At 45.8% G+C, this 22,160-nt stretch overlaps 2 non-coding genes across 2 annotated transcripts; both read left to right on the forward strand.

The window, feature by feature from the left end:
- Positions 1–925: 925 nt before the first annotated feature.
- trnas-aga (transfer RNA serine (anticodon AGA)) lies at positions 926–1,007 on the forward strand. The gene has a single exon. It is a non-coding gene; the product is annotated as a tRNA-Ser (tRNA).
- An 8,081-nt stretch (positions 1,008–9,088) lies between these two features.
- trnad-guc (transfer RNA aspartic acid (anticodon GUC)) lies at positions 9,089–9,160 on the forward strand. Its single transcript has one exon. It is a non-coding gene; the product is annotated as a tRNA-Asp (tRNA).
- The last annotated feature ends 13,000 nt before the right edge of the window (positions 9,161–22,160 follow it).

Consider the following 22,160-nt stretch of genomic DNA (forward strand, 5'->3'; position numbering starts at 1 on the left):
TTCTGCAAAACGTCATTAGCTAAACCCACGTAATATTTAATAGTCTTGGATAACAGATCCCATAGTTTAATAACATTTTTAAAACATTAAAAACCAAAAAAACTTTGCAACTTAGAGTTCCCTTCTTGTCAGATATGCTTGAAGTATCAATGCGATGAGTATTATTCACCACACCAAGCAAACACCAACATACATTACCCTCATTTCCTTTACACACTTCGTACTACATGCAACGTTCAGTGGAGCCTTCGACCATTATGAGGCCACTCATTAGCAGAATTCCAACACTAATTGCTTCTGAACAGCAGCGTGTTTTAATTACTACTGTGTGTTTAATCCATTGATGGATTATCTACCTTGGCTTGTTCACAACAGCTGTCCAGACTGCAGTCACGTTAGAGGCAAATTAAAAACAACGTAGTCCAAAAAATACACAACACAACACCCAGTGCTGAATTGTTTATTCCCCAGTAGGCTCAACCAAACAGATATCTCGGAGGCATTCCACGCATTCATCAACTTGATTTTCCATCTATATGCCTTTTGAAATACTCCCTCTGACGTAATCTGACCTTTCTTACATGTTTTTTTCTCTGTCGCCCGCTGTAAATTGTAGACCAGATCCGTGTCTACAATTCGAAAGCCTATAAAATACTCCCATCAGGGTCTTCTTACCCGAGGAGTTTCTTAATCCCCGCTGAAGGATTCTACATCTTCCGATCCTGCTCCGCTCTGACTGAGATTCTATCCATCCAATTCAGTGCACTGATTTCCTGGTGAAAGGTCATTGAGCTGAACGTGAATTCGGTTTCTCTCTTCACAGACGCTAACCGATCTGCTGAATATTTCCAGCAATCCCCGCTTTTAGTTCAGGATCAATCCTGTTTATCTGACTCCGGGATTTGAATCCAGCTGTGAAGAACTTGTAGTCGTGGCCGAGTGGTTAAGGCGATGGACTAGAAATCCATTGGGGTTTCGCCGCGCAGGTTCGAATCCTGCCGACTACGTGTTTATATCGGTTTTGACTCCCTGATCCCTCCCAGGGATACAGATTGTAAAAAGCCAGTCGAAACACCGATCTCTGTTCGCCGCCTCCAAAACCAGGGGAAGTGCCCACGTGTTCCGCTTTTATTCAGGTGGGCTTTAGGATGCAATCGGTCAGCGCGTTCGGCACTGTATCCGAAATGTTGGTGGTTCCAGACTATTCAGGGACGCTGTTGATCCAGTGGCCTTTTGTGTCCGTTTTGTGTGCTCCGTGTTGTTCCTAATACATTCATTAAAAAAAAAAATCCACATATAGAAAACAGAACACTACCACAATCTGTCTTTCTTACATTCATATTGGCATAAACTTAATATATTGTACATGGACGATCAAACCAACAGAAACTCTTAAAGGGCACCAATGTATTTCATATTTAAATTTATGTTATCGCCACTTGAACCAGAGGGATCAATTCACTGAACTTCACTCACACCAACACTGACTATTTCCACATCTCACTTTCAAACTGGACATTTCATGCTAGAGGCATTTTTACTTTGTTGTTATTATTTTTACGTTCTCAGCTCACGCTGGCCTGAAGTACGGGGGTGCTGAAGCACACTCATTCCTCAATAGCTCCGGACTTCGGACCATTCTACTGGTGTATAGTATAGTGGTTTTCAGCACATTGACAGAAATATTGCTTTGCTGGCCTAACTGTTTAATGCTATTGTGTAGTGACTTTGAGATGATAGTTGTTGATATTACCATTGGGACAATATATACCCTGTTCATGCTCGATCGTCTTTCAGTTTCTTCTTTCAATTCAGCATAGTTCTGGTGCTTTTCACTTGTTAATTGGTGTACGTTATGTGTGTTTGCAATGGCTATATCGAATATGTACGTTGTTATTGCCTTTTAATCCAGTAGTATTATACATCGAGATGGTTATTATGGATTGTCCTATCTGCAATAAAGGATCAGTCATAAAATAATTTGTAGGACTCTGACCCTATTCTAGAAGAGGTTTGTATTTATAGTAAGGTATGGTGTCTTTTATGACTTTGCTTTTTAAATCATGATTTTGGTGAATGGTGTTTGTCAATTGACTGTTCCTGTGTAAGTAATCAGATTGAGTTAAACTGCTGCTCCATCCTGTAATGTGTTGAATTGTTTCTGGTGTCCCTTGTCATTTTCTGCATTTATCCACTTTAATTTGTTGGGCTTTTATTATGGATTTGTAACATTTTTCTGTTAAACACCTGGTCCTGTATTGCCAAAACGAACCCCTCTGTTTCTGGGAAGATGTCTCCAACTCTGAGCCAAGCGTTCCACGTTTCCTTCTTCACACCTTGTCTGCTCAGATCATGGGGATGTTTTCCATGAAGGGTTGCTGCTCCATTAGTTAACTTTATTTGATTATTATTTTACGTTTTTGTATTTTCGCAGTCTGTTATGTTTTCTGCGTTGATTGTCCGTCTTGTGTGCACTCTTTCATTGATTATATTTTGTTTCTTTGCATTTACTGTGAATCATCTCGAGAATATGCATCTAATGGTAGCATATTTGTGCTTTGATACTGAATTTACTTTGAACTCTGAAGTGTTCTGCGCTGCTGCACAGGACCCGGACCCTCGGTTCCGTCCAGTGGCCGGTCGCTGGTACTGCCTCACGGATCTCACTGCGACTCTCCGGGTCGTTTTGTGAACCTAGGAGCCGGGATGTTTCGCTTCTTGTTCATATCAACGTGCAAGTTAAATAAAGCGGCGACTTGCTGCTCCACTGCGAAGTTCACGGGTCGGTCACATTAGTACAAAGGGAAACAAATTTAATGTTTCAGGCGGAGACCCAGTCGTCACCTCTGGGACAGAGAGAAAATAAGGTATTTTTCAGTTTCAGACAAAGTGGGCGAACGTGATCAGGCAGAAGAAAAGCCGCGGATCTGGTGAGACCAAGTGAGTGACTGTGACTGTTATCATCGGGACTTTTGTTTCTATGTTATATGAACAACAGAACTGTGGGGAATGCCCAGGACAGCAGTCTATGGCAATGAAAGGAGGGGCGGGGGGAAACGGAATCAAAAACCAGGTGGGTGGCGATCGATGACTGGTGTTTTTTGGCACAAGAATCAGAGTAACGCACACAAAACACTGGAATATCTCAGCAGGTCAGTCAGCATCTATGGAGAGGAATAAAAAATCATGTTCCTTCATCAGTACTGGAAAGGAAGTGGGAAGAAGCCGGAATAAGAAAGTCGGGAAACAGAAGGAGTTCACGCTACAAAGTGATAGGTGAAACCAGGTGAGGAAGGAGGGTAGATATGATGGGGAAAGGGGAGATTGAAAACTGGGAGGTGACAGGTGAGGAAGGAGGGTAGATATGTTGAGGAAAGGGGAGATTGAAAACTGGGAGGTGATAGGTAAGGCAATTTGAGGAAAGAACGTAGATATGTAGGGGAAAGGGGAGATTGAAAACTGGGAGGTGATAGGTGGAGCCAGTTGAGAGCAAGAGGTAGATATGTTGGGGACAGCGCAGTATTGAAAACTGGGGGCCATAGGAGAAGCCAGGTTAAGATGGAAGTTAGATATGCTGGGTAAAGGGGAATATTTGAGAGGCTGGGCGGTGATTGGTGGAAAAGGAAAAGGGTTGAAAGGCAGAAATCAGTTTGGAGGGGCGGGTTGACTCGAGAGAGGCGGTAAACATGCGGGGAAAGGTGAAGACGCAAGAGGGAATCCGGAATAGAAAATTAAAGCAAAGAGAGGAGAATGGAGAGATTAGCGGGTTAGAGAAATCGATGTTCATTCCATCAGATTGCGGGCTACCCAGACGGAATATGAAGTGTTGCTCCTCCATCCCTAGCGTGGCTTCATCGTGGCAGTAGAAGAATCCACGACCAACATGTCAGAATGGGAATGGGCAGCGGAATTAAAATGGTTGACCATTGGGAAATCCTACTCGTTGCGGACGGAGCAAAGTTGTTCGACATAATGTTTCCCTAATCTATCTTGCGACTTGCAATTGTAGATGAGGCCGTATTGGGAGCGGCCGATACAGTAGATGGCCCAGGAAAACTCACAGCTGAAGTATTTCCTCACTTGGAAGGACTGTTTGGGATTCTGAATGTTGTGAAGGAGGAGGTGAACGCGCAGGCGCAGCATTCTTCCGTTTGGATAAATGCCAGAAGGGAAATCAGTGGGAGTGTGTATTCGTGGCCGAATTGTTCGGCGATGCACCCGGAACCCATTGGGATTTCCTCCCGCAGCTTCGAGTCCTGACAACGGTGTATTTGCAACATTTTCTGTTTGATATTGTCCGTGAATCTCTGATGCAAACCAGTCATGTAGATTGTGAAAAACCGAGTCCCGCAGAGCAGCGATTGTTGGTCGCGTTCTACAACGCAGAATTGAACCATTTATTCCTACTTTCCTCAAAACTTGTCTCTGCGGCGCATCGGTGAGCGCGTCCGGCTGTTAACCGACAGGCTGGCGGCCAATGATCCGGCAGGTTTGTTTCTGTTGTGTTTCATTGGCAGCTGGGAAACGCTGCGCTGAACGGAGGCCGGGGCTCCCTACTGCGGCCGCGATGGGAATTTAAACTGTTATATTTTAGACACATGTACCGAGACACAGTGAAAACCTTCTCGTTCATACTGTCCCTGGAGATGAAATCATTACACAGTGCATTGAGATCGCACAAGGTAAAGCAACAACAGAGTGCAGGATAAAGTGTATCAGCGACAGGGGAAGCACAGCGCAGGGAAATAATAAGCTGCAGCATCATAACGAGGTGGATTGTGAGGTCAAACGTACAGCTTATCGTACTGAGAAACCATTCAGTAGATAAAACAGCGGGACTGAAACTATCCGTGAGACTGTGATACGTTCTTTCAGGCTTTTGGGCTTTCTGCCCGATGGAAAGAGGATACAAACAGTCGTTTTTCAGGTAGGTAGGAAGTTTAAAAATAGAAGAGTAAACCTCGGACGATGGCAATCGGAGGTAGTAATAGGGGACAAAACTAGCGGAGGAACTTAATAAGCTTTTTGCGTCTGCCATTTTATGTTGATACCAGCAGTATGTTAGAAATTCCAGATGTCACCTGGACCAGATGAACTACACCGCGGGTTTATGAAAGAAGTGGGTGACGATATCACGGAAGCGTTAATAGTGATTATTCAGGAATGACTGGATTCTGGAATGGTTTCAGACGACAGGAAAATTGCAAAAATAATTTTAAGTTTACAAAAGACAAGATATTACGGACCGGTTGGCATGGATTTTATGTTGGGAAAATGCTGTAGTCCATTCGTAAGGATGTGCTTTCAGGCGTCTGATAAAATAGTCCGGCCAACATGGTTTTCTTAAAGAGAAATCTGGCCACACAAATCTGTTGAAATTCTTTGGAGAAATAGCAGCCGAGATAGAGAAAGGAGAATCAGTGGGTGTTGTTAACTTGGATTTTCAAAAGGCCTTTTTCAAGTGACGCAAAAAGGTTGCTAAACAAAACTAGAGCTCATGGTATTGCAGGAAAGATACGAGAATCGAAAATATATTGGCGACTGGTGGGAGGTAAAGTCTGGGAATAAATATGGCATTTTCAGTCATTTGTCGGTAACTAGGTGTCTTCTGGAGGGGTCTCTGCCTTGTACCTTATCTGTCAATGATCTGGATGACGAAATTGATGGCTTTGTATGTGATAGAAAATTAGATGGAGGGGCTGGTAATATTGATGAGGCAGGAAGTCTGCAGAAGGTCTTGGAGAATGGGCAACTAAGTGGAAGCTGGGATACAGAGTACGATAATGTATGGTCAGACACATTGACAGAAAGACTATTTCCCAAATGGGGAGCAAATTCAGAAATCAGACGTGCAAATGTGCTGGGGAGTTCTCGTGCAGGATTCCATAAAGGATAAGTTGCGGGTTGAGTTGGTGGTAAGAAAGACAAATACAATTTTAGCATTCATTCCGCCAGGAGTCGCATCTAAAAACAAGGATATAATGAAGATGAATTGCAAGACATTGATCAGATTCATTTGGAGCATTGTAGACAATTGTGGGCCCATTTCTGATAACGGATGCGCTGGCATTGGAGTGGGCCCAGGGGAGTCTCACGGGAATGATCCCGGAATGAAACGGTGAAGATACAAGGAGCATTTGACGGCTCTGAGCCTCTACTCATTGGAATTCAGATAAATGAGGGAGGATCTCATGGAAACCTATCAAATATTGAGCGGCCTGGATAGAGTGGATGTGGAGAGGATGTCAGTTCAGATTCTCTGACCCTCAGCGTTGATGTTGAGCCCAATCGACCCGGGACATGGTGATGGGATCCCATGAAAAATGTCCTTCTGCCTCACTAGCTGTGTGGTAGCAGTTGTCATGGCCGAGTGATTAGGCGATAGACCAGAAGTTCATTGAGGTTTCACTGCGCAAGTTCCACTGCGGGAGAGGCGGGTCCTCTCAGAGTAATCCGTGTCCACGTAATTTCAAATATCTTCATTCCTTCTACCAAAGTGTTATTTGTGTCGCCGTCTCGTGATGAAACTATGGAATAAGGAAATTAAAACCCTTTATTGCATTGCGCTTCAAGGGTCTTGTTATGAATTCAGGGCGTTCATTGGAAATTCTATCGGTTGAGTCACTCTTGACATTCGAGAGATCATCTGCCGCCAACATGGACTGAACTGCTTTCCTGTTGAGCCGCACATCTTCACAATTCCAAATCTCAGGGTTCAGTGAGTGTGGGAAGAAATTAGATTGCTCTGGAGAGTATCGGCTATCAATGCCTAAGGTCTCCTGACTGGGCAAATCTAGTGTCCCTTTGCCGCACCCACTCGGTCAATAAAGGTACCCTTCCTCAGGTAGGGTCCCCTGACTGCTGCAAGCGAGCGGGGTTGTCTGGATCTCCCTTTCTCAGAGGGCGATAGAGGCAGATTCTATTAATGAGTAATGATTCAACTATTCAAAACATATTTATTTTCAGATTTGCCTTCATCCAGGCAGCCACAAAACAAGAAACTCGAATAACCCAATTAAAACAAAAACACGAAAAACCACGTCGCAGAGAAAGCGACAGAAAGAAAAAAAAAACACGTCATGGAAACAAGAGAAGCAAGCTAACATCATCTCGAAACAGACTGGGTCACAGATCTGCTCCCAGAGCATCCGCAGTAGGCCGAAATCCTCGGACCCCAGTTTTCACATCAGCAGGACAGTGAAGCACAGCAGCCCGATCTGCTGCGATCCTTTTGATTCTGTTATTTATTCAATTACCTCTACGGCACGAGATGTTAACGACACTTCTGGATACAATAAATTAACCCACCTTGGTGTGAGTCAACACATCGGAAAGTTCAAAATACCCAATAACAGTGTCCTCCGATAATCTCGGCTGCAGCTCAGCTGGTGTCCAGTGTTTGAACCATTGATGTCTGTCCCAATGAACAACCCAGAGGCAAAGAGAGAGCGCGGAAGAGACACAGTGGAAGAATAACTGAATGTGTAACAGCAGGGCCACTGAAACCGGACTCATTAAATAACGTAAAACACATTCACTGCTGACATGTCGTGAACGAGGCCTCCGGAAGGGTCGGAGCACAGAGACAATAACAGGACGGGGCAGGAGGTAGCAGGCACTGAATGACAGACAGAGTCACGGGCAGAGAGACACGCGAGGAAATAAATCACCAAACAGCAGCTCGCAAGGGGAACGATGTGACGTCAGCAAAGAATCGACAAATAAAAATGAAGGAAAAGAATGGGAAACGTCCACAACGGAGCAGCTCAGCACCACGTTCAGCCAACAGCAGAGTGGCGCAGCGGGAGCGCGCTGGGCCCATGGTCGTCCATTCGGTAGAAACCAGCTCCGACTTGTCAAGTTTACCGCGGATTCGGTAATTGAAACCTTTGGACACTCTGTAAACTAACTGGAGCGTTGAATGCATGGGATGTTCGCAAGGATTTTGCCTGAGATGGAGAGTTCCGGTATAAACCGAGGCTGGATAGACTGCGGGCGTTTCCATGGAGCGCTGGAGATGACGGAGATCTTTGAAGATCATATCAAATTAACGGAGGCCGTTCAGAATAGCAGGAAACTGTCCTGACGTGTGTAAACCGAGAAAGCATGAGAGGAAGAACTTAATGCAGATGGTGGCTGGAAACTGGAACCGATGCCGGAGTGGCTAGTGGAGGCAGGTATTCCAACAATATTAGAGAATTGACTGGACGAGCACCTGAATCATCAAGGCACGGAAGGCAATAGCTGATAAGTGAGATTTTTTTTTCTGGTGAGATTGGTACTTGACTCTTAGCATCGACGTAGCGGGCCGAAAGGGCTGTTTCAGGGTTGAATGATTCTGTGATTCTATATTACATTTGTTAATCGCATTAAAGGGTTTAATTTAATCGTGTATTGGAGAGAGGGATCGCTCAGGATATAAATAGACAGAGAGAGTGGCGAGTAGATTGAGAACACTCGGTGTGAACACATCATCCGACATGTTTTCGTGTGTCCTAGTTTGTTGTGAGAATCTGGTTTATAGTGACAGCAGGAAGCTGCACTGGTCGGTTCATCGGGAAAAATGTGAAAGACAGGAAATCCACCCTTGATGCACTGGACAGCCCAGTGTGAATAATAATTTTACACTCTCTCTTCGATTTAAATAATTTGGGGAATTCGTACCCGAGTTGGCAGGTTAGGCCCCTCGGACTGTAGAAGTCCGCACGGATCGGGTTCTATGAGACGTTTACATCTGATATTTTCGATGAAAGAATATTAAAAGTCGATTAACTACGATCATCGGAAATCGAACCTGCGTCAATTGCCTGGAAGACAGATATGTTCACCATTATATCACCATCGTTCCATCATTCTGCAGGAGACTCGTGTCCTGAACTGTCTCCAGTGGTTTATGACTGTGGCTCGCACTGCTTTCTGAATCTGGTCACTCTGATGCAGTTCCTGTTATGTCAAGTTGTGGCCGCCATCCTCCCACAGACCGGAGGTAAGTGAGTAAAATCCCTTCCAAATTCGAAGAACTGCACATTGTTTCCTGCCTGTCGCATTACAAAACCGGAATAATATATATTCGGATACCAAGACCAATTCCTCGTTAGTATAGTGGTTAGTATCCCCGCCTGTCACGCGGGAGACCGGGGTTCAATTCCCCGACGGGGAGATACAAATTTTACTGCATTCTTCAAGCTGAATATTGTCTTAAAAAGACAAATAAAAGAGGACAAAGTATTCGGTGTTGAAGCGATCAGTCCATTGGACATTGGGGAGGTGGAATAGCTCGGGCTCTTGTGAGCTGATCCGCCTCTTCAGGTCAGTGAAAGCCGAATCAGCCTCGAAACCCCAACAAAAAGGTCTGGTAGGCGAGGTAAGTCGGTAAGGAGCACCGCCACTCGACTGTAATCCATGATAAAACGGAGATAACAGTTTGCAAACCACCAAAACGGCTGAATTTGATTGCGAGTCGTGGGTCTGGGCCATTCTTCTAACGCCCGGATTTTTTCGGGACCTGCCCTCACCTGCCCGCTCTCGATGATGTAGCCCGGGAGATGACCAAAGGGACGTGGAACTCACATTTCTTGGCCTCGACAAATAACTTGCTCTCCCACAGTCTCTGGAGGACTAGACGGACAAGGTGAACGTGTTTCTGGGGGCTGCTAGAAAATATGAAGATGTCATCTAGGTCGACGAACACAAAGCGTTTAATGAAGTCCCTCAGCACATCACTGATTAGGGCTTGAAAAACGGTGGGGCGTTTGTGTGGCCAAATGGCATGACCAAGTATTCGATGTGGCTCAGACGTGTATTCAAGGCCGTCTTCTACTCGGCTCCCTCCCTCATCATGACTAGATGGTAGGCGCTACGATGGTCGAACTTCGAGAAGATGGTGGCTCCCTGAAATGGTTGAAATGTCGAGTTAATCAGGGATAATGGGTACTTATTTTTAACTTTTATATTGTTCAGGCCTCGGTAATCAATACAGACACGAACCGGCCCATCCTTCTATACAAAGAAGAAACTGGCGCCTACCGGCGAGGATAAAGGTCGTATAATGCCCGCCGAGAGGGACGCACTAATGTATTTCTCCATGGCCTCTCTGTCCGGTCGGGATAAGTTGTAAAGACGACTGGTGGGTAACGAGGCCCCGGCCAGCAGGAAGATAGCGCAATCATACGGGCGGTGCGGGGGCAGGGAAAGAGCCCGTTGTTTGCTGAATACCTGTCACAGGTTATGCTATTCTGCGGGGACTCCGGACAAGTCGAGTAGTTCCAATACAGGCGGGGTGTGTTGTAATTAGCGGAACTGGGAATGATTGAAAATCAGACGAGGGGATTAAGGCCCATTTAAGGATCTAATAGCAAGATGGGGAATAGCCAGACGGGACTATGACAATGGATTAAACTTCAACTGCCACTTTTCAGCCCTGTTTTGCATCCTATCGATGTCCCGATTTAAACTCTGACAGCCCTCCACACTATCCAAATGTCCCCAACATTTGTTTTATCCGCAAATTTAGTAACGTACCCCTCCAATTTCTCATCCAAGTCAGTTATAAAAATCACGATGAGAAGGGGTCCCTGAAAAGAACTCTGAGGCAGATCGCTGGTCACTGATATCCAATCTGAATATGACCCGTCTACAACAAATTTTTGCTATCTGTGGGCAAGCCAATTCTGGGTCAGCAAAGCAATGTCACCTTGCATCCTCCGTCTCCTTGCTTTCTTAGTAAGCCTTGCATGGACTACCTTATCAAATGCCTTGCTGAAATCCATACAATCGCCAAGGTCGTTTTGCATAGTGAACAGTACCTGTGCTGTCTCCTCTGGTTCCGCACACACTTTTCCACTGTCACGCTTCATTGCTCCTGTTTTCTCACATCTTATCCTCTCGCCCTTCACAGACCTGTCGATTGCCTTAGGGTCTTCCTTAAACTGCTCGCCAAGGCCTTTTCATGGCCCCTTCTGGCTCTCCTCATTTAATTTCTCAAGCTCCTTCCTGCTAGCCTTATCATTTTATATATCTCTATCAATACCTAGTTTTTTGAACATTTCGTAAGCCTTTCTTTTCTTGACTATGCTTTCATCATGTGTACACCATGGTTCCTGTAGCATCCTGTAGCATCTCTTCTCTGTCTCATTGGCACCTATCTATGCAGAAAGCCACGCAAATATCCCCTGAACATTTGCCACATTTCTGCCATGCATTTCCCTGAGAACTCTGTTCCTTCCAAGTCTCTGCCTGATAGCTTCATATTTCCCTCTTACTCCAGTTAAATGCTTTTGTTACTTGTCTGTTCCTATTCCTCTCCGATGCTATGGTAAAGGAGATAAAATTGTAATCACCGCCTCAAAAATGCACTCCCACTGTCATGGTCCGGATCGGCGTCCCTTTAAAATTACTTTGTTTATGTTACGAACCGGACCGTTGACTCCCTGTTTCCCTTTGGTTCCCTGTTTTCCCGTGTCCCTCGGGCTTGGTGATTGGAGGCAATTTACTCTCGGCTGAACCGGCAGTTTATAGTCTCCGGCTTTTAGCCGTTCGGCGCGACAGCGTTTGCAAAGTCAACAAAGGTACTGCGAGCCCATGTCATCTGGCCGGAGCAAGCCTCGTCTCCTCCCGGAGCAAGTGCCAGCAAGCCGCCTTCCCTTGTCAGTACGGGTCAGTCAAAGTTAACCCGTTGTGGTAAGTCATGAGCTCGCCGCGGCTTGGAGCGGACTTGAGCCCAGTTATAGTTCTGTCCATTGTTGTGTGGTCTCCGTATCCATGTCGTACGTCTAAAAGCGATCCCGGCCTTGTACCAAGGAATACTGGGTCACTGTGTCAAGAAGGGCCCCGACTCCATCATGTGTCTACGGAGGATTCCCGGCTCCGTGTTTTATGTCCTGTGTCTGAGTCTGTCCCGTGAATAAAAAAACAATTCCTGGCCCCCGGCGGCTCCGAGACCCCGAGTCCTGGCCCCCGGCGGCTCCGAGTCCCCGAGTCCTAGCCCCCGGCGGCTCCGAGTCCCCGAGTCCTGGCCCCGGTGGTCCGTGATTCCGACTCCTAGCCCAGACCCTAATTCCCAGCCTTGTCTCAGGCCTGAGTCCTTGTCCACTTCACTGTTCCTGCTTCTGCTTTGCACCGAGCAATAAACTTAATATAAGTTACCTCACATGATGTGTTTGAGTCTTGCAGTTTGGTCCACCCTTGCTCCCAGCACAGCCCATTGAGATACCTGACACCTGACCAGGTTCATTTACCAACAGCAGATCAAGTGCAGCCACTCCTCTTGTAGGCTTATCTATATATTGTGACAGGTAACCTTCCTGAACACACTTAAACTCTACCCCATCTTAACACCTAGCACCAGGGATATGCCAATCAATATTGGGCAAATTAAAATCTCCCACCACGTCAACCATTATTTGTTACACCTTTCCAGAATTTGTCTCCCTATCTGCTCCTCGATGTCCCTGTTACTATTGGATGATCTATATATTTAAAAAAAAACACTCAGTAGAGTTACTAACCCCTTCCTGTTCCTATTGTCCACCCACGGAGACTCAGTAGACAAACCCTCCATCACTTCCTCCTTTTCTGCAGCCGTGATGCTGTCTCTGATCAGCAGTGCCTCGATCCGACCACTTTTGCCTCCCTGCCTGTCCTTTCTGAAACATCTGAAGCCTGGCAGTCTAAGAACTTAAGACAATAAGACCATAAGATATGAAATCGTAAGCATTGCTATTCGGTACATCGAGTCCGCTCTGCCATTCAATCATTGGCTGATCCAATTATTCCGGTCATCCCCACTGCCCTGTTTTCATCCTATACCCTTTGCTGCCCTGGCTAATCAAGAGCTTATCTATATCTGCCTTGAATACACCCAATGACTTGTCATCCACAGCCGCCAGTGGCAACAAATTCCAGAGACGTACCACCCTCTGACTAAAGGTATCTCAGTTCTTAAAGGACGTCATTCAATCCCAAAGTCGTGCCCTCTTGCCCTATAATCGACTATTATGGAAAATTGGAAAATAACTTTGCCATATCTAATGTCTTCAGGCCTGTTAACATTCAAAATATTTCTATAAGATCCCACGCACCCCCTCCCCCTCTTCTGAAGGCTGGGGAATACAGCTCAAGCGCTTCCAGACGTTGCTCATACGGTAACCCTTTGATTCCTGGAATAATTTTCGTGAATCTTCTCTGAACCCTTTCCAATGCCAATATATTATTTCTCAAATAAGGAGCACAAAACTGCATATAATACCCCAAGTCTGGTCTCACGAGTGCCTTATAGATCCTCACCATCACATCCCTGCTCCTATATTCCATACCTCTGGAAATGAATGACAACATTGCATTCGCGTTCTTCACAACCGATTTAACCTGGAGGTTAACCTTTAGGTCATTTAGCACAAGGACTCCCAAGTCCCTTTGCATCTCTGCATTTTGAATTCTCTACCGATCTAAATAATAGTCTGCCCGTTTATTTCTTCAAGTGCATGACCATACACTTTCCAACATTTTCCTTCATTTGCCACGATTTTGTCCATTCCCCTAAACTATCCAAGTCTCTCTGGAGGCTCTCTGTTTCCTCAACGTTACCCGTTCCTCCACCTCTTTTTGTATCATCGGCAAATTTAGCCACAAATCCATTTATTCCGTAGTATAAATCATTGAATTACGTCTTAAAAAGCAGTGGTCCCAACACCGACCCCGGTGAAATTCCAATGGTAACCGACAGCGAACCAGAATAGGATCCCTTTATTCCCACTCTTTGTTTTATGCCGACCAGCCAATGCTACGCCCAATCAAGTAACTTCCCTATAGTTCCACGGGCTCTTAGTTTGCTAAGCGCTTCATGTGCGGCACCTTATCAAAGGCCTTTTGAAAACCCAAGTACACCACGTCTACTACATCCCCGTTGTCCACCCTGCTTATAATTTCTTCAACGGATTGCAGTACGTTTGTCAGTCAGGATGTCCCTTTCAGGAAACCATACGGCTTTGTCCCACCTTATGATGTCGCTCCGGGTACTCCGTAATCTCATTCCTAACAATAGATTCCAACAGCTTCCCAAGCACTGATGTCAGGATAACAGGTCTATAGATTCCTTCCTGATGACTCTCTGCCTTTTTAAATAGCGGAGTAACAGTTGTAATTGTCCAGTCATCTCATACAATGCCAGAATCTATCGATTCTTGTATGATCATCGTTAATGCCTCTGCAATCTCTCCAGCTACTTCCTTCAGAACCCGAGGGTGCATTTGATCAGGTCCAGGAGATTCATCCACCCTCAGACATTAAATCTCCTGAGCACCTTTCTCTGTCGTAATTTTCACAGCAAAACTTCACTTCACTGACACTCTTGAATGTCCGGTACACTTCCACTGTGAAGACTTATGCAAAATAAACATTCAGTTTCTCTGCCATTTCTGCACCTGTCATTACAGTATCTCTAGCGTCATTTTGTATTCGTCCTATATCTACCCTCGACTCTCTTTTACCCTTTATATTCATAAAAATTGCTTTTAGTATCTTTGTTTTTATTCGTCACCAGCTTCCTCGCGTTATTCCTTTTCCTTCCGATTGACCTTCTTAGTTTCCCTTAGCAAGTTTTCAAAATCTCCCCAATCCTCTACCTGCACGTCAGCTCTGGATTCCTTGTATGCCCTCCTTGCTTTTACTTTGGCTTTGATTTCACTTGTCAGCCACGGTAGTGTCCGTCTTCCAACTGAAAATTCCTTCTTATTTGGAATATATCACTTCAAGCAGCATTGCTGCCCATGAGCCGTACAACTCTCTGTAATGGACACAACAGCATAGCTCCAAGTACTGATCCACGATCTAAGCTCACTAGATTTGTTCAAGATACTCCTTGCATTAAAATAGACACATCTCGAAACATCGGTCTCAGCGCATCCCTTCTCTATCACCTACCTATCTTCTCTCTCACGCAGTTTACAAGCTTTCTGTTCCAATGTGTGCGACGATTGGAAAGCGGACCTAACAGCAGGACACGGACACGGACACGTAAGTAGCATTACCGGAAGTGTGTTTTTTATTAATAGTTGCCAGGACAAAACGGAAGAGTGGATGAGATGCTTACATGGACGTGAACGTAGGACGACAAACAGGAGGAACCTGGACATGGAGCCGGGGCTCGGAACCTGTTCAGGGAGCTGCGACAAGAAACTTGAACACGGAGCCATGACTAGAAACTTGGACACGGAACCGGGACTTGGACTCGGATTTGGACAGGGAGCCTGGACTTGGACTTGGACTGGAACACAGAGACTGGACCTGGACTTGGACTGGATCACAGAGCCTGGACTTGGGCGTGGACTGGACCACAGAGCCTGGACTTGGGCGTGGACTGGACCACAGAGCCTGGACTTGGGCGTGGACTGGACCACGGATCCTGGACTTGGACGTGGACCGGAACACGGATCCTGGACTTGGACGTGGACCGGAACACGGATCCTGGACTTGGACGTGGGCTTGGACAGGCTCACAGAGCCTGGACTTGGACGTGGGCTTGGACAGGCTCACAGAGCCTGGACTTGGACGTGGGCTTGGACAGGCTCACAGAGCCTGGACTTGGACTTGGGCAACGAAGAGATAGAATACCCAATTCGGAGTAGCCGCAAATGGCCGGACCTCCTCAGCTAGATACGAGAAGCCGAAACCAAATAACAACAGACAGTTCTAGTCTGGGCACGGAGTAGCTTATGAAGCGGCAAACGGCCAGCAATCACTCAGCTGGACACCAAGAGAGAGAATTCCCCACTCGGAGCAATGGCAAACGGCTGGACCCACACGGCTGGAAACGATTCGGCAAAACCAAACGATGACTGTCCATTTGTATCTTGGTTCGTTAGCAAATGTAGGAGGGACCTGAAAACAACAGTATTCGCATCTTGATTTTTCATTTCCTATTCCTTTCAATGTCATTGGTGCCTCCATAGCAGACCATGATGTATCCAGTCAGGATATTCTCCACTATACACCTACAGAAGTTTGTGTAAGTTTTACACAACATAGTAAATCTGCTGAAACTGGGGAATATTGGCTGTAAATGCCGGTAAATCGTTCCAGGATGCCAGGAAATTCTGCTCCTCAAAACTTCCACACTCAATGAATTCCAGTCAATATTGGGGAAATTATAGTCACACACTACTCTGTTGCTATTACATCTTTCCAATAGCCTGCATACATTTCTGTTACAGTTTTTCCTGCTGGCATTTTAAAAATAGTTGGAAATGGAAACACACAGCATCTCAAGATGCCACTTTATCAATTCTCCGTTACATCCTGAAAGATGCCCACTGGGAGGGAGGGGGTTGATAGAGTCCATGAATTGCAGTCCATTATTAGGCTTGTACAGGTCTCTGTCTTTGAAGTGCTGGGATAGTACTAGAGTTTAACGGTGGAGAGCCGGGTGTGTACGTGTCCGCACTCTCACTGCACAGTGCTGAGAGTTTTATTGGTCTGTATCGTGGAAGTGAATGTCTAGATATTGTGAAGTTCTTTGTCCCTGTAGTCCACTACTGACTGTTCTTGGACAGTCTCTTATGCAGGGCATGTTTATACCAGAGATTCAGCCTGGCCTTCCTCACCATGCTGAGCTGCAGCAGTCTGTTCCTGCAAACATTTTTGGTTTCCACTTGTCCGCCTCCCTGCTGCGCAGTGCTGGAGCTAAAGCGGGCAGTGTCCGTGCAGTCCAGAGCTGGTTTGTGCAGGTCAGTGTTCTTGCAGTTTTGCAGGTGGCCGGTGTACACAACGGGATGAGTGTGGTCTGTGTTCGGCTGTGAATTTACAGTACAATCTGGGTTTTTCATGTCTATATCTGTAGAACCAATGGGCTGGTGCTTGAAATCTGTGTCACCAAAAAGCAGTGCTGGGGTTGTTGTGATGTCTGTTCTTCTATTCTGCCCTGCTCTGGATCAATAGTAATATATTTTCATAAATCTCTGTCCTTGTATTAGAGTCGTGTACTGCCCCGTACTCTCACTGACCAGTGTTGTGCTCTGGCAGCTCAGTGTGCTTGGAATGCAGTGCCAGTGTTTTTACAGAAGTGTCTCATTATTACAGAAAGAAATACCTTGTACACCCAGGTAATTTAGATGTTTCCTGGAAGCAAGACTGAGTGTTTCAGATCATTATTGGACACAGGATCATTGGGGGATGCCCTAGAATATTCAACCCATCAATTCTATACTATAGAGCATCAAGTCTATAGTTCAGCATTCCCACTGTCCCATTCCCAAATCTATTCCCACAGCTCAGCGAGTTATTTCCCCGGAAGGACCTGTCCAGTTCCAATACGAACAATTTAATTGGCTATTCCCATCACCCCTGCAGGCAGTGTGTCCCAGATGAGAACCACAGTCAGTGTAAAAATAAGAATTTCATTACATGCTCCTTTGATTCTTTGTCCATTCTTCTCAAATCATTGAACAATTTACAGTGAGCAGAGCAGCACAGGAACAGTCCCCTCAGCTCACTGTGTGTGTGTGTTGACCATGGTGTCAGTTCAATCTGTATGTTTGCCCGCATGTGGTCAGTGTCCTCCAGTGGACTAATTCCCCCAAAGTATTACCCACCTTAATACACTTTGAGAGACCCAACAACACCTCCTCCTTAGGATCAACACGTCTGAGAATGTCACCATACTCGCTTCCCGATCTCGCTTTCCTCCGGGTCCTTGTCCTGAGTGAACATCGATGAATACAGAGTATTCATTTTGTACCCCGCAGTACAAAAATCAAAATAACACGGACCATCCATTTAACAAACCGATCTCCGTTTTGGAGGGCACCACAGATCCGACAATGTCACACAATCTGTTGTTTTTCTCTCTGTCTCTGTCTCACGCTAGTCGTTTTCTCGTTCACTTTTAGTCATCTCGCATCTATTGTTCTTCCAAATTCGAGTACTGTTTTTATTATTTTACCGATCTTCCCATTCTGTTGCACGATAACACATTTCTTTCCAATTATCTTTTGACCTTTGTCAAATTTAAGATGTGTATAAAAGACTACTGCATCAGAAACTCCAAACACAAAATGCTAGAGGAACTCAGCAGAATTCTTGTGTGTTCCCTTGGATTTCCAGCATCTGCAGATTTTCTCGTGTTTCTACATCAGCAACGTGGTCAATTGATCGTTTCCATACCGACATTTTTCTCTATTGTATCCTTATTGACCAGGATGAAGCTGAATGACTCAGTGACAGATCAAAATGGGACACTACAGAAAAAGAAGGTAGGATTAGGACAGCGTCGCTATCTTCGTCGAATACTGAATAAATAGACAACAAAATGAAATCCCTAAATGTAGCTGCTCCGTGACAAGATTCAGTCCTTGTAATTAAAGAGACCGGCCTATTTCCACCAGAGACACTACTATGTAATGACAACGAATTTTCATGTAGACAGTATACGTACATCAGAGACAATGGTGTTGAATCAAATTGTTTGTTCAAGTAACTGTAACTGAGAAAGTTAGTGAGGAGTATAACCGTATCTCTGGAGACTGAGCCTCTGTATAAATCAGGGTTGATGTGAAGCATCAGCTCAGTGTCTGCCGGAGCTGTGAATTCAGGAGCAACAGGAATCACAGATTCTCATGAAATGGTGTATCCAGTCATCTGGCGGATACGAGACATTTACTATCCTATTATTTCAGCCTTTGGAATACCCGGTAAGTCGCAGTGGCAGCTGCTGTTGGGGGGAAATAATGTTTATTCCCAGTGCTGTGATTGTTCCTTTCACTGCCACATTCCAGTCCCAGTATTCCACATTTCAGGTTTGGAATGGAAACACCGGGAATATGGATTCTGGGATCAGGATCTAAAATAAACGGCTACAGGAATTGAGGGATTCTGCCAACATCTGTGGAACTGAATGGGTCAGGCAGCGTTCTACCAACGGTTTGGGATCAATAATGGGATGTTCGTGTTTCTGTATTTTTGGTCTTGTAGCAGCTGCACCGCATTTGCAAATATTGTGTTGAAACAGCCCGCGGACATTCTACCAATTGATTGTCCGTATTTGTATATGAGCGATTGACTGAGTTAGGTGCGGTTCTCAATCTGTCGACTGGCAGTAACATCTTAGCAAATGTCAGCAGTTCGATGATGTTTCACGAACCTGTTCTGGATTTTTAATAACTGTGTGCAATATCACTGAATATAAAGCAGTTGATGGACAACACAATAAACACGAAACCCCAAGCAGCTTGTACAGAACGAGAAACCAGTTAACACACGTGTCTGGGGTCTATCCGAGGACAGTTCGTGGAGAACTGTTTTAACTGTTTTACCACATATTCTGTTTTAGCCGAATTAGCGTTTCCAGCTTTTCCTGTTTTTGTTTCGTCCGTCGGCAGTTCTGTCGCAGACAGTGGTCGCTATGGTTGTCTAATGGAAGAATCCCGCCATCAGCGTCCGAACGAGACGCGGAATCCACCGGTAGAAAATGTTCCATCCAGTATTGACTCTGAGGAGGTAGTTACACAGTTTTAGCTTTCTGCTGACATTTCACATTTCGGTTATCGGTAGGTAATACATATTCAAATTATTTTACTATGTAAACTCCTTCTCCGTCTCCGCCAGCTCTGCGCCCTCTCTCGACCCTCCCACCGCTAAATTCAACGATAAAGTGGCAATATCACAGAATCCCCTGAACCTGCTGCACTGGCTTCTAATCAGTATTTTCTCAACTTGTAGCCTCTCTCGGCCCTCCCACCACTAAATTCAAAAATTAAGTGGAAAGATTACAGGATCCGCTCGAACTGCAGAATTGGATTCTGTTTGGAATTTCTCAAACTGCTGTTCCCTCTCTCTCTTCCAGCGAACTTGGTGGCGATTGTGATCTTGTCCCGAGGAAATTGCGGTCTCTCCAAATGTATCACTCTCTACCTTGTGGGAATGGCAGCGGCCGATCTCCTGGTCGTTATTTCGAATCCGCTGCTGAAGTGGACTGCTGAGATTTATTTTCCCCGATCATTCCTGTTTATCACTGCTGTATGCAGACTCGTCACCTGGTTGATGTTTGCGAGCACTGCGACCTCAGTCTGGCTGACTGTCGCTTTCACCGTCGACCGATTTGTGGCTATTTGCTATGAGAAGCTGAAAACAAAATATTGCACCGAGAGAACGGCGGCTGTGGTTATTGGGACAGTGAGTGTGCTGGCCTGTTTGGAGACTGTCCCCTGGGGCTTTGTGTACGGGGCTGGAAAAATAATTGATGGTGTTTCCTGGTATTGTGTTTTCACATCGAGCTTCAGAAAATCTCCCTCATGGGCCGCATTTGAGATTTTTCACCGCATTTTCTACCCTTGCGTCCCTTTCATTCTGATGTTGCTGTTCAATATTCTGACTGTCAGGCGGATTCTAGCGGCCAGTCGAGCCCGCAGGGGGCTCCGGGGACAAAAGGGTGGAGAGAATGACAAGGACCGGGAGATGGAGAACCGACGCAAATCCATCGTTTTGCTGTTCAGCATCACCGGTAGTTTCATATTGTTGTGGGGAACGCAGGTGGTATTTTCTATCTATAGACGGATTACAAACAGTTATGTTCGTTCTGTCACGGATCCTCGTTACGTCACATACCAAACATCGACAATGCTGCAGATTCTCAGTTCCTGCACCAACACGTGTATTTACGTCCTGACTCAGAGCAAATTCCGAGAGGAACTGAAGAATGCGGTCAAATACCCACGGAATCTGATTTTGAAACTCATGAAACGTTAGAAATAAATGCTGTAAAGTATTACAATTTAGCTGCCTTCATACGCCCTATTCTAGCTCCCCACTTGTGGGTAAATGGAAACAATGTGATGAACAGGGTTACAAAACAAACACGAGAAAATCTACAGATGGTCGCAATTCGAAACAACAAACACAAAATCAGACCCTGATGAAGGATCTCACAGAAAATGCTGCAGGAACTCAGCAGGTCTGGCAGCATCTGCGGAAAAGAGTAAATTGTCGACGTTTCGGGCCGCCACCCTTCATCAGAAACCTGACAACTGTTTACTCCTTTCTATTATGTGTGTGTTTGTTAGAGTGACAAGATAGCTGTTTAAAGCTGATCCCGATGGCATCACTGGCTTCACATTCCCAGAGAAATCCTCTTTACACCTCACGTCCCGCCATGTTAAAATGAAGCTCGAGGCGAACCTGTTTCCCCTGCTTTCCAGTTCTGACAAAACTGCCTGATCTTTGAGAATATTTTCGTCTCTATCAGCCACTCCTGCTCCCGTCAAAACCCGTCTTTTCCTTCACCCGCTTTTCTCCTCCTTCTCTACCTGAAGGTTTCCCTTCTCATTGCCACCTTGAACTATCTCTATGTAACAGAGATTTTTATTTACAATTGAAGACAAATTACCATTACCTTTACGTGTTGCTCTGCGTGAGCGAGAGGGAGAGGGAGAGATCGTGAAGGAGTGAGCGTGAGAAGGAGACAGCGCCAGGTTTGACGGTGGGAAGGAGAGAAAGTGAATGAGACCTGGCAAGAAAGGGGGCGCGGGGAAGAGCGCGCGAGGTAGAGAGCCTGAGGGAGCGAGCGTGAAAGAGAGCACGAGGGTGAGAGCGTGCACAGTGGTGAGCGCGAGGGCAAGCGAGAGAAGCAGACATCGCGTTCGGAGAGAGGAGTGGGAGGGAGACAGAAAGAGAGAGGGAGAGAGAGAGAGAGAGTGTGTGTGAGAGCGAGAGAGCGAATGAGACTGTGAAATAGTGAGCGGGAGAAGGAGACAGCTCGAAGGCTGAGGGCGCGAAGGATAGTGAGTGAATGAGACATCGCGAGTAAGAGGGTGCAAGGGAGAGCGCAGGAGGGACAGGACGGGAGCGAGGATGAGCGTGAGAAGGAGTAATCGCGAGTGGGAGAGAGGTAATGAGACACCGCGATGGAGAGAGGGAGAGACAGAGAGGGAGAAGGGGAAGGGGAGGGACAGAACAGGCTGCATGACATTGTCGGATCTCTGTTTCTCTCGAACACTGAGATCGGACTGTGTGTGTGGTGGATGATCAGCATTATTTTGATTCATGTATTGCTAGTATTGTAGACATTTGTGTTTCTTTCTGTACTAAAACCGTGCGAGTTCTAATAAAGTGTTTTGTTTTAACACGTGTGCAGTCTCCTTTGTTTGGGAACGCATATGTAAATAACCTGAGCC

This window comes from Mobula hypostoma, assembly GCF_963921235.1.
Source record: "Mobula hypostoma chromosome 30 unlocalized genomic scaffold, sMobHyp1.1 SUPER_30_unloc_4, whole genome shotgun sequence".
NCBI classification, from domain to species: domain Eukaryota; kingdom Metazoa; phylum Chordata; class Chondrichthyes; order Myliobatiformes; family Myliobatidae; genus Mobula; species Mobula hypostoma.